Source organism: Xiphophorus hellerii, chromosome 23, assembly GCF_003331165.1.
Source record: "Xiphophorus hellerii strain 12219 chromosome 23, Xiphophorus_hellerii-4.1, whole genome shotgun sequence".
Taxonomy (NCBI): Eukaryota; Metazoa; Chordata; class Actinopteri; order Cyprinodontiformes; family Poeciliidae; genus Xiphophorus; species Xiphophorus hellerii.
The window spans coordinates 23,775,861-23,789,518 of NC_045694.1; positions in this window are offsets into that span (position 1 = coordinate 23,775,861).

A 13,658-nucleotide genomic window follows, 5' to 3' on the forward strand; every position below is an offset into this window, starting at 1 on the left:
TTATGAAAACACTGTTTATCTGCCATCATCAGCGGCTATGCTGATTAGCGTAAACATTCACAACAGGCTCTGATGCAGGGAGCTCACTGTAGCAAAGAAGAGAGGAAGGTGGTGGCCGGGTGGGAGCACCACATACACAAGGATGACTGATAGCAATAAGACCCTCCTCCTGGAGCTGGCTGGTTGTTTCTGACCAAGAGGTGCATTTCTGCAGATGACTGTAGGACCACAGAGATTTGTTTTTTTTTCCATAGATTATCTGTCGCATGTTAAACTGTCAAAACAAAGTGTCAGTTTTAACAAGTATGTAAAAAAACAAAACATGCCATTTATGAAAGCTACACGTCTAAAGCGGATCTGCTGCCTTCTGTTTATGAAACTGTTCACCCGAAGAATAAAGTCCACAACAGGTAAAACAAAAAGCTCAAAAGGGAAAACACACGGAGGCGTCTGAGAAGTTTAAAGATTTACCAGAGACTTCTCTGTTTTATGAAGATTTCGAACCCCTTCAACACGAGAGGCTTCTTTGCTTTTGCACTAGATGTGACAAGACATAAAAGCTCAGGAAAATAAAAAAAGAGACTAAAAAACTTTGAACTTTTGCAGTCTATTTCCAGTCCGAATATATACATCCTTTTTTCCCCCGAAAGTCTCAGCAAACATCAGACGATGAAGAAGAAGAAAAAAAAACAGGCTGTGGTGTTGGACTAAAGTAGGGCAGTGTGTGCAACTGGGAGTAAATGTGTTCTTAGTCTTTTCCACTCTGAAGTGTTTGCACTGAAGCTGAAGTGGAGCAGAGAGGCACATCTATCAGAAAACACTCAGCCAGATTCATAGCCTGGGGCAGTTTGGTCTGAGACATCCACGACCACAACCTGCAGCCAAAACTCTGCTGGCCAGGTAATTACATGTTGGAGGGTGCGTACAGTACATGATTGGGAACTTTCTTGAAAGCTAAAAACTCATTACCCTAAAGGTTTTCTTCATTCGGGTCCATCCCGCCTCACATCTCTCCCCTCATTCTGTCAGTCATGCCCGACTCCAGGTTCTAAAGAATTCTCCCAAGTTGCAAAGAACATGAATATCCAAATAACGTTCTAAAACATTACAAATCTTCCCAGCAGGAAATCTCAATACGCGTTAGAAAAGAAGAAGAAAGAAAACGCATGTTCTTTTTAACCTGTTCCAGTTCTGCTGATTTTCTTTCTTCTTTTTTTTTTTTTTGAGAATTATATCCAGCAAAACCATCAAGTCAATTTTAAAATAAAGTAATAATGTAGTAGGTTTAGGGAGAAAATCAGTTGAGAATAAGAGAAAGATTAGATATTTGATATGATCAATCAGAAAAAGAAAAAAAAAAGCAAATTAAACATTTTTTATCCATCCCCCCTCTTTACATTTCAAAGCTGTACCTGTGACAGGGAAGACAGAGGAAATAAGATTTTGGGGAGGTTCTTCAGAGACTCTCCAATTTCACACTATCATATTAAAGTGTCCATCTGTCTGCGGATGGATGAGTGATACTCCTGCAAGGTGCAAGGTGGTCTGCAATTCCCATGAATAATTTGAGTGTGTCACTGTGGGCGGTCCTTTCTAAAGGAGATTGTCCTGCAGGAGGCTGGGTAATGATAGACATACTGGGTTTCTCTTTCATCCCCCACTCCAATTGATGAGCTAAAAAGATAATATGTGTCCCACAGGTTGGTGAAGTGACTGGCCTTCTCTAATATATTTAAGTCATTATTCACACTCTTCTCTTAAATTGATTAGTGTTCAGATCATGGAATTGGGGGGGAAGAAATAAAGGTTAGATACATATTTTAGATAGTTGACATGAGGAGACCGTGCCTTATAAATCCCACTAGTAAGAAAAACTAAATAATAATAAATCCACACCGAGATGTTTTTACAAAACATTTAATTCCCACACCCCTGCAAGCTATCACTTCTGCCAATATGGCAGCTGTAGTGACAGAGGCTGGGAAGAGAGCGTGTCATTTGAACATGGAGGCAGGGAAGAGATGACATCGAGAGCAAGGTCTCAAGAAATTGGGGCGAATGGGAGAGAGAGAAAAAAAATGAAATAAAAGTATGTGAGGAAACCCGGTGGTTCAGCACATTCTCGTTACTAACCTGGCACACATTGACACAGCATCACATTTTTATGCACCTTAAATTTTCATTGTGCAGGAGCCTTTCTGCATCATGCTAGGGCAACTCGATATGTAGTGGGCTGGAAACAATGCGAGACGAGTCAAGATCCAGCAAATTTTGTAACAAATGAGGAGGAATGCAGATTTTCTTCTGTTTTTAATACACATCCAAATGTTTCAAGTCGTCAAATTTTAATACTAGGCAACGATAACCTGAGCAAAAATCCAGTTTGTATGATGATTTTCTTCAGTAAAGTGGGAAAAATAGCTATCCAAATCAACCTGGCACTGTGTAATTGCCCCGCCCCCCCATCCCCAAATCAAATAACTTATGCCAGCACGTTACTTCACAGCAATGCTTCGCCGTTCTCTCCATTGATGCCGTTTACAAGCGTACTTAGGAGCGCTGTCGTTCGCATGATAAGCTCAGCAGTTCCACCAGGTGTTTGCTAATTGCTGCTAGCCTGGTGGAGCTGTGTGGGGAAGGTGGGGTTGCTCGGTTAACTGCAGCTTCGAGCTAGAGATTTGGGGAAATAGGTGGCAATAAGGAACTCCTGAATAGTTGAAAACGAGAATCGAGGAATGATCAACGCTTTTTCTCCTAAGAAAATGTCCACCTCTTCTTTTACGTTACTATAAATGCAGTCCTTTCTACTCTGCCCTGTTCCTCCCCTAAGGCTCAGAGTTGATGCGTGACTGACAGCTGTGGACAGCTTGGTGAGACACAACAAACTCTGGGGACGCCACCAAGAGGGAAACTGAGATGCGGGTGCTAGAGAAGCAACTGGACACAGTGGAGAGACGTCAATGTGAGTTTTTGTGTTGGGGAGAGAAGGATAAAGGTGATAAAGCAACATGTCCGGCGTCAATCCAAAGTATTCAGAAAGAGATGAAAAACAATCATTTCTTATGTTTACATGAGCAAAATTCCTCACAAGTGTCGGGAGCTTTGTCCATGCAAAATCATTTTGATAACAAATTAATTCTGATAGAGCTGAATCCGATCAAAATACTCCTATTGGGGTGTTTACTTATTTCGAACTGCCATTTATTCACATTACTTTATTCATGTAACTGTCAATAGTGACATCTATCAGTGCAGAAAACGTGGAACATTAGTAAAACTTCCCAGGAGCCAATCAAAAATCACTGATTTCCTCTGGTTATTGTTGATATCAAAATGTGTTTTATGATTTAAAACATTTAAGGTGTGACCAAACCAAAACGTAAGGAACTCCGGTAGATTACAAGTGAAAAGTGACAACAATAAAAAGGACAAAAAAGTTGAAACCAAACGAATTCTGCCTGCGTGATAAACAGTACAGATGCCGTTTCTGGTTTCTGTACTGTTCACAGAGTTTAGCCATTTAATGAAGGTCATTTTCTCAACTCCCTAAGACATACTAGCTCTAAGGCAATGCTAGAATGCAGGAATTTGATTAGACTTTGTAAACACAGCCAAGTGAGTTTGAAAAAGAATGTATCCTTAGTTTTTTTTTTGTGTGTGTGTCTACAGTTTGACAAAGACTCTTCAACATTGGTCAGATTTTTCAGCATTTACTGTCACGTGCTAAGACATGACCCTCGTCTTTTCAGTAGAAGTAGAAAGATTGAAACATCTAACTCTGACGTGTCACAGGTGTGGCTTAATTCAACCAAGCTTTTGCGTCCGGCTGCTTTTTCAAGCAGTAAAGCATTTCCATATTAGCTGTATAGCAAAGATCAATAGAGAGGGCTTTTTTTTTATTTGACAAGAGGGTTTCCGCTTTTTTTCCTGACTATATTTGGAAAAAGATAGATTTTCCAGAATTGCTCCATTCTGCTGATGGCGGAAAGACAGATGTTTCATCTAATCACCTGACACAGTCCATTTTTTTGAGGACGACTTCTCTTATGATTCTTTGAGGAAAACCATCTGGCAAGTAAGTACATTCATTCAGAAAAGCATGTGTTCAGTGATTTGTTCACCAAGACACGTTTGTTGATCCTCACCAACAAACCTGAAGGATGCTAAATGGAACAGAGAATAAAAAAATTACAGACTAAATTACAAACTGGGAGAAAAATCTGGGATTTATTTCAACTAACAATTATCCCTCTGTCCAATAACAACATAGCAAATCGCATTGTTGCAAATTTTTGTGAAGCCTTATCTTAGGATGCTAAAAGCATCACTGCTGGTTCTGAGGAAGAAAGAGGGAGAGGATAGAGCCCAAGCCGTAGCTTGTAAAATTTATCATATAGCATCACAATGGATGTCACGTAATCCTCGAAAATCAAGTACAGGTCCAGAGCCTGGGCGTTAGGGCTCACGCAGTCCTGAAACAACATCTTTTGTCTATTGTACTCATTTCATTGACCTTACACAAAGAAAAAAACCACAACAAAGCCTCGAATGTTTGTCAAAATGCCTGACGAGATACATTTTTCGAGATTATAAGAAAGGATCTCTCATTGGAAAGAAATTATAGAGATTAGGCATAGTTTACCACTTTGAGCACTATTGTATTGCCTTTTTATTTAGCAACACACATTATTTAGTTTCATCGCAGGTATGTTATCACTCTATCTGTGCAACATAACTTTGTTGATCTTCTCATCTGGTTTTGTGACATGCAGATCAGAAAATTGCCGTTCCAACAGCCGATGTCGAGCCTTGGCCTCTAATCACCTTACTTCTGTTTTTCCCCTGCTCCCCCTCATCTCCTTATCAAAGACCCAGCTTTTTAATCCAGCATGCTTCTCTGGTTACAGTCACTCATGAGTGTCCTGGAAATCCACCCCATCTCCGCTTCAAATCCATGCAAATCACAACATCTAAGAGCAGCGGAGCTTCCGCTCAGGCAGAATTATGCACATATAGGGATTGGACAAGTGGAAGGGGAGGAGGAGGAGGTTTTGTTGGGCGATGGAGGGGGTGGTCGAAGTACACCGCACACATTTCACTCTTAGCAAGGGGTTTTTGTCATGGTTCTCTTCAAAAGATCTCACTCCCTCTTTTAAGTTTTTTTATTTTTTATTTTTTCAGTTTGGCTTCAGTGGACAATGTTAGGCAGTTCTGAGTGTTTTATAGCGATAAAACATTGTGACTTTGATCCAGAGAGTTGGCTAAGTGCTGGACTTCAAGAAAATGTGTGTGTGGGGCCTTGTTTTTGACACATTGTAAGGACCATTTTTCTAACAAATGCTATGTAGCGGGGTCCAATTGCTGCGTATACGGCCCAAAGTCCGGGCACCATAAGAAGATGTGGGTTATGGGTTAGGTTAAGGACTAAGGTGTGAATTGAGTTTAGGTTAGGTTTAGGGTTAGGCATGCACTGGTAATGGTTAAGTTTATGGTAAGAGTCAAGGTTAGGCTAAAAAGAAAGGTGTACTATATGTGTGTTGCCGCACCTGACTGCGTCAGAGAAGTGTGGTGGGGGCAAGTGGCGTTTGCTAAAGGGGCTGTTCAACACTCAAATTTGGGTGCAGAGAGGGTGAAGGATAAATTCAGGATGACTGGAGCGGCTTGGCATTACGCGGATTGGCATTACGCAGTCAAACTGTATGAAGGCAAGGGCATGAACACACACACGGATTTAATGTGGGGGGCGAGGTCAGATCTGGATTTAAAGTAATCTCTTTTGAAAGTAAAAGCAATATGTATTATATTTTAAGTGTTTGTGTTGCAAACGATAGCACACACAGCATGGGAGTAGCCATGAGTTCTGCAGGTGCACTTGCAGCAAAAAATGAGCCACAGTAATGGTTTTCTGTCTGGAAAAGAATGACATTTCAGTATTTTCTGAATCTGGATGAGAACGGAAAAAGAGAACAAGAGTATGAAAATTGATTTGTACTTCCAGACAGTAGTTTCTAATCTATTCTAAATGTTACGTCCTTACGTCTCTCACCCATTCTTTGTTTATTTTTTTTCATTGTTGCTTGTTGCTTCCAGATTGAAAGCATACTAGATAGCAACACCAGTAGCTTTTATTTTCCTCTCAACTTTTCAAGAGGTCTCGTTAAGCCAGCGTTTTTGTTTTTGTTTCAAATGTTTCATTTATGCTGTTTAATCTCAAAAGCAGTCTTAAACATACATTTACTCTTGTAATTCAGCTGTGTTTTATTAAAACTGTCAATAAGTGCCATGAGGTTTGCACACCAAATGCTACAACAGCTCCTCTGCTCTATAATATCCATTCATTCGAATTGCATGCTCCAAACAGAACCGCAGCAATGAACAAGCCACTTGTTCCAGCTCTTCTGGGGGAATCCCAAGGTGATCCCAGGCCTTGGGAGGAACAGCCGAGAATCACAGTCCTCCAGCGTGTCCTGGGTCTTCCTCTAGGTGGGACGTGCCCGGAACACCTCACCAGGGAGGCGTCCAGGAGGCATCCTGACCAGATGCCTGAGCCACCTCAACTGGCTCCTCTCGATGTGAAGGAGCAGCGGCTCTACTCTGAGTGACCGAGCTTCTCACCCTATCTCTAAGGAAGAGCCCTATGGGGAAAACCCATTTCGGCCGCTTGTATCCGCAGTAACTTTTTTATTCATAAATTATATTGCTCTTTCTTAGACGCATGTGTGTGTTAAATGTACTTTAGCTACATAATAAAGAACATCTTTTGTGAAAGTCTAAGGAAAACAGGGGAAAAAAGTCATCATTCGACCAGAAAAAGATCTTGTTTGTCTCATATAACAGGCCAACAAAGAGGACAGTTGCTGGATCCACATGTATTGATTTAGAAAAATGTTTGCTGAAACCTTTATTGAAACATGCTCTTCCTACAGAAATCTCAAAAACATGTGTGCTAATAAAGTTTATGTTTTGATATGTTGCAGATTAGCTGATATTCACATAAAATGTGCCCTTTTTTCCCCACCATCATTTGCAGTTAGTTTCATTTGACTCACTGAAATCCACGCCTGTCATCTCAAAATTTATATAAATCCTGTTGTGCCTCTTCAATCACGCAAAACTGCAGCAGTGTAACAAAAAGCAGCGAATGGTGTAAAACTTCTGATTCTGATGATGGGTCAAGTTTTTTTTTTGTTAACACAAAGACAGATTTCCAGCAGCTTAAACACAATGAGAGTAGTGTGAAGGAGCTGTTTCCGTTCATTTTAACAAAGGAGAGTAAGAACCAATCTCATTCTGACACTGTCAGGAAGATATACACTCTGCTGGTAAGAGGGCCCAGAGTCCCTGTCAGTGACTGTGTGGCGAAGAGACAGGACACTTGTTGACAGTAGCTACTATATCCAATAGGGTAATGAAATACTGACAGCAGTGCAAATGCAGGGCAGGATGTCAACAGCAAGAGTTCAGTGGATCATCTTGGCAGGTCTGGTTGAAGGTGTAATCATTATAGGTGGCAGAGCGGGGAAAAAAATAAAATAAACAGCCCTCAACTTTACTAAGCAGCTGTTGAGAACCATCTACCTGTCAAACGATGACCTTGTTGGGTGACTGAGACCCCTGCAAAAGTCCAGCTAAACCACTAAGGGCTTGGTTTTGTGTGTTGAAACTGAAGTGGACACGAGAGGGCCAGAGTGACTCCTGAGCCGACCAGAGCAGCGGCTGAGACTTCATTAACTGCAAGGGAAGCAAAAGGCCATGAGAGTCTCCTGTGACCCAGTGAGAGCTACTGACCGCAAACTAAATTTTAACAGTAAACGGCACAGAGAAGGGAAAAAAAGAAACACTTGCAAATGTCTTTGTTTTACATCCATTGTGCAGTTTGAAACAACCTAGTTGAATACAACCAATCATCTACCTGTAGCACCACAGAGGATCTTGTATTTAGTCTTAGCCGGTATCTGTAGCGCATTGTCTTGCTGAAGTGCACAGAGAGACAGACGGCATCCTTGAACTTCAACCATTTCAACAGCAGCACTAATGTTTCTGAGCAGAACAGATTCAGATAGGATTGTTGGAAGTATTGCATACATCATATTAGATTAAACAGGCAGATGAAGTTATATTTAAGTGTCAGTATTTGGCTGCATGGTTCCCTCTCCTGTGTGTCTCTGTGTTGTCCAGGATGTACTCTGCCTGTCCTCCATACCACAAATAATATCCAAACATTAAAATAGCTTCCTAACCAATTGATTTAATGTCATTACAAAAGCTGTCAAAATGTAAAAAACAAAAAAGCCCATTTTGTTCATCTGGATAACAGAGTTTCTTATTTCTTCTCATTTGTCAGTTATTACAAAAATTGTAGACTGATTACTTCTGAATTCATATCAACTGTCTTTGAGGAGTTGATGTTTTTCACACTTCTATAAATTTTTAAGCCTGTTATGGAAGACTTTTTACTGTTTTTCTATTTTTTATTTTTTTTAAAAATTATCTGCAAGGCTTTTTTTAAAATAGTGTGATCTTAGAAAGTGGACACCCTCTACACTTCCTATTGTTACGTTGCTAATGATATGTCAAGATTATTATAACTAATGAATGTTTCTGTCTGTCTTCAAGTCGTTTGATAATGTCTGAATTTCTTTTTTCTGCCAAATTTGATTAAAATATTAATGTAAAAATTATTTTTCACCTTGACTACCTATATATTACAGTTAGAAACACGTGTTAGTTTCTATAAGCAACCAGGTCAGTAATTAAACCAAATGTGCTCTTAAAGTTGCAACAAAAACATGCAGATATACATATGAACACAGGCTTATCACCTTCCCACACACACACACACACGCCCACACACCCCTACACCCCCACAAAAGACAAAAAAGAAACATTTCCTTGCTTCTCCACCAACATACATACAAATACACACATGGTTGCAGCACTCTTATCAGCAGAGAGCCAGATAGGTGCTGCATGTCCTCTGAACATCCTGATTTCATCTGTGGGCAAAGTGATTGACAGGTCTGACAGCTGGGCTCCATCTACTCTGCAGATGCATGGACAACCACACACCCTGCACCCCCCCCCCCCCCCCCCCCCACACACACACATACACAGCAGCTTAGCAGCTGAAAGGCGGTTGGGAAGAGAAAGAAAGACGAGGAATGAACGGCAGAGGAGAAAAGAGAGCCGGTATTTTATTGATTGATGAGGAGATACCAATCGAAGAGGGATGGAGTGATACATTTGCACACATGCTGGGGATGTAAACACGGGAGGCGAAAAGGAATTTAATGAAAACAGAAGTGAAACTGGATGCAATAGACATGAAAAGATAATTTTCCCCATCAGCACGTGCGGCGGCAATACACATGTGCATATTGAAACCCGCATCCCCTGTGATAGACACTTTGAAGAGTGATGAAAGGGCAATTATTGGGATGTGCGCTGCAGAAGCTTGAAGCACTGTGTTAAGTGCCTTTGGGGATTGCTAGGAGTACACTAAGCCAGGTGGCGGTACTTTGTCACACACTAACAGACACACACTGAGCACTCATCAGCAGACTAGAGGCAGCTAACGGGGCCGGTCTGCACATATTCACGTGTCAGTTAGTAATCACGCAGCATGACCTTGTTTTCCCTGACTGCTTAGGCTTGTCAGAAACATTCACTGCAACATACATCACTCTCCTCCCTGACATCTGTCTTCTCAAATGAGTGCGCGAGGGCCGGAGAGCGTGTGTGTGGTCAACAGGAACGCATGCGTACAGCCTATCACTGACACCGCCTCGTGGAATGACAGCCGGTCCATCATTAACCTCACCGTAGGACTCCATGACATGTCTGCTTCCCGTGGCGGCCATTTTCTCTTTTCCCCTGAGCCACGGAACGTACAAAGCGGAAATTGACAAGTGACACTGAGCTGGACTTGAGAACTGGGATTTCTCACAAAAGATCCCCGAGACGTTTTAAATGCGATTGTTTTAGTTCCTTAGAAACTCATTTTGCAGAGATTAAATAATGATATGAAAGCAATTTTCTTTAACTGGAATTGTAATGAAGAAGTCTACAAATGAATACTATCAAAACAGAATTTAATTATGCAAATCTTAACCTAGAGCTGAGGTCTTTGTGATCCAAAAGGATGATTTTGCCCTCAGTTCAGCTGAAAAAAGTTGCAAAAAGAGTTACAAATGCAACGTGACCTTATAAATAAAGACAACTTTTGATATTGATGTATTTATAAATATACTTATGCATTGATATAATCTACTTCAGAAAATGTGCTACCATTTTTAAATAACTACCATTTTCCTTCTATCTTTAGGTCATAAAGTAAAAAAAAATCTAAAACTTTTGCAAAAAGACAATGGAGATAATTTCCTCTACTAGATATTAATATTTGTGAAAAATTACATGGTTACAAAAAAGAATAGATCTATAATAACATTACTGGGACTATTAGTTTCAGTTTGTTGTGGAAATTCAAATAAAAAATAAAACTGCTAGCAGCCATTGTGGAAGGTCGAAGGAGCCAAATGGTTGCAGACCTCTGATGTACAAGGACAAACATATCAGCAGGAGCAAAAGAGGTTTCTGAATACCGAGTATGTTTTAGTCTTGTAAATATTTAGAAACGAGTAAAGCAGTGCAGGTTTCAAACTTTAGGCATGTTATTCAACCAAATCTGTGCTGGAGCGGCATATGAAGGACGACCCTGAGAAACACTGGTGGGGTCAAAGTTTCATTTATTGTCAAGAAAAAGACAAACTGATGCCCTTTAACCTTCCCAGTCTTCATAATTGGCACTTTGATGGATTTTTACTCTTATCACAGGAGTATGAAACATATTTAACTTTATCTTTAGCTAATTAAAATCAATTAAAGAAAAAACTATATCTAACATAACACAGGGCGAGGCTTTGTGGTTTTGCTGTATTGAACTTTTCTCTGCTTACACTTATCATGATCAAATTTATTCAGTTATTGTTTGAGAACAAGTTGGCAAAACTCTTACTGTTGTTTTTTTTTTTTTTTCCACTAATGTGGAATTGTTTTCTTAAGCCAGAGTCGCTTCTGGGCTTTTCAGCCATAACACTTTGATTAATTTCTTTAATTTTATTCAGGCCATTTCATTTTACCGTGAAAGCTATCTCAGGGCTCTTTACAGAGAAAAGTAAATATCCTAATTGATTTCCAGTTAAATACAGGTCAGGTAAATACAGTACAGGTCACTGTCATTATATTTAAACCCACAAAATCAGGTTCCTCATAACTCAAAGGCAAGTACTGTAAAATCCAGTCCATTTTCAACTAATTGCATTCAACTCAAAATCAGTACAATACAATATATGGATACCTTCTTAAACCACAGCCTTTACCCTTGCACCTTCCTCCTTGCCTTTCACCTCCAAATCATTTTTCAACCACTCCAAAGAGTTTCAGCTTTGTCCTATTTGATCGCAGTTCCCCACTTTACCCTTTTTGTTTTCCCTTTTACTACTCAGGGCATGGTTTCCATTACAAACGTACCCTAAAGGTTTACTATAGACTACCAGGAGATGTATGTAATTTCACTTTGGGATCACTGAGGTATATTTAAAGTTAAATTATATCTACGGTCAATCCATATTCCTAATGCATCACTCAACAGAAGGAACCATCTATCCTTATCAATGCATCTGTCATTGTAGGGTTGTAAAAATTGTACTTATTTCATTAGACTGTCCAGGAAGCTTACTGCATTGCCTCCAGCTGGATCGAAAATACTGCTGTGAAAATTCAATTTTGGACAGTTTTCATGTGCTCTGGTACAAATCTACAGCAGTGACGTTTTCCTCTTGTCGATCATTTTCGATTTATTTTAAACGTAATCGCCGTGCAGCTGAGTTTTGTTTTGGTCCAGTTTCATAATGCAATCGAACCAATTCACAGCAAAACAACTCGGAGCGCTCAAATGTCGCGAGGCTGCAATGATGTTTGATGATAATAAAAAAAAACGAAATAAATTCTCCACAGCTAATGTATTAAAGATTAGCTATTTTATGAATGGTGCTTAAATGCGCCATCTTTGTCCATCAACTGGTGCAAACACTTCCTGGTATACTTCCTATTCTTTTTTACACCCTTTTTCCTTGCGAACCAGGAAAAAAGGTGTAAATAAATACCCAATTTATTCCTTGGGTACTTTCTGTCTTTTTCCCTGTTAAATCGTATTTCCTCCCAACCTTCTCTCATTCATTATTGTAATTTCTTTAAATGTTAGTTGCTGTGTCAAAGGTCAGTTTGAACTCTAAAGATTGTCGAGAAGTCATAAAAATCTCTTACATAAAATGTGATTGCTTTATTTTGTAAACAAGGTTGATTTCAATCAATTAATTACATCTACTTTAGATCAATTAATCACACTTTACATACAAAACGTCTGAACGACAAAGCCGTTTCTTTTGGCACGCTGAGAGTAAAGTTTTACTTCAAAGACGATCGGATTTGATACTAGAAAAGACAATTGTGTGCAAATTGCGCAAAAAGGAGTGAGGCTATTGCTGAAGCTATTCAAGCCTATATTATCATCTCAATGCAAAACGTCAGCAACAAACAAACGGCAGAAGCAACGGACAATCCTCAACGTTAATGCCGGTGTCCGCGACCCACATTTTTAAACGTTTCGAAACACTTGAAAGCTGAATAGTTGTATCACTTTTGCACCAGTCTGACGGTTGAATAATCACAATAACAGATTAAAAACAAACATCTTTGCTGTTGAGCTCACATGTTAACAGCAGGTTTTTAAATTAAGAACATTGCTTATTACGTCAATTTAAGGTTTTTTGGTAAGAAAAAAAAAAGAGCAACGAATTAATTACAGGCAGCGCAATTAACTCTATTAAAAATTTCAGTCGAGTCGCACAGAGGTAGAGAGAGAGAAAATAAATCTCAAAAGGCAGGAGAAAGGTCAGTAAGGTTAAGAGTATTTAAGTTTGATGTATCATGTTGCTCAAAGCCACAGATAGATTTTTGTCTAGGCTCGATCTCGGCGAGGATTCCTGAGCTAAGAACATCAACTTGTAGCCAGATACAGTGTGGTGTCTGTGATAAGCTTCACACACAGAAGGAGGGCCTAATCCAAGCTAACTCCTCAGATGCTGAGCTGCACAGCACCATGAAGATGATTAAGCAAGATTCCTCTAAGATAAATGTTTCCCCTGGAGATTAGCTTTGGATAGCTTTAGCTTTGAACTGACTTAGAAAGCTCTTGAAATATATCATCTGTGGGGGGAGATCAGGCATCCTCATGTGCAATAATTTGTCACAGTTAGAACAGTGCTGATGGAGTGCTGCACAAACAAGCAGAAGTGAAGTATGAGTTTTAGGCATGTTGGAATTTATATCCTTTGTCATTTCATGAAATCTGTTGTTTGCAAGCCTAAACTAAAAATGTTTCATGCTTTCTTTCAGTTTAAAATGTTGTGCCAAACTATATAGGAGGGAAAAAAACAAATACTTGCCCGATAGGACTTTTTTTCCCCCCCCTCTCTCTTGGTTATGAGACACTTCCACATACACTGATGGATAACAGAAGCCCATCACACTTAATTTCCTCCTAGATTCAGTCTTGTACCCTGCTGTCTCCGCTGCTGAATCAACATCATGGTGGCTTG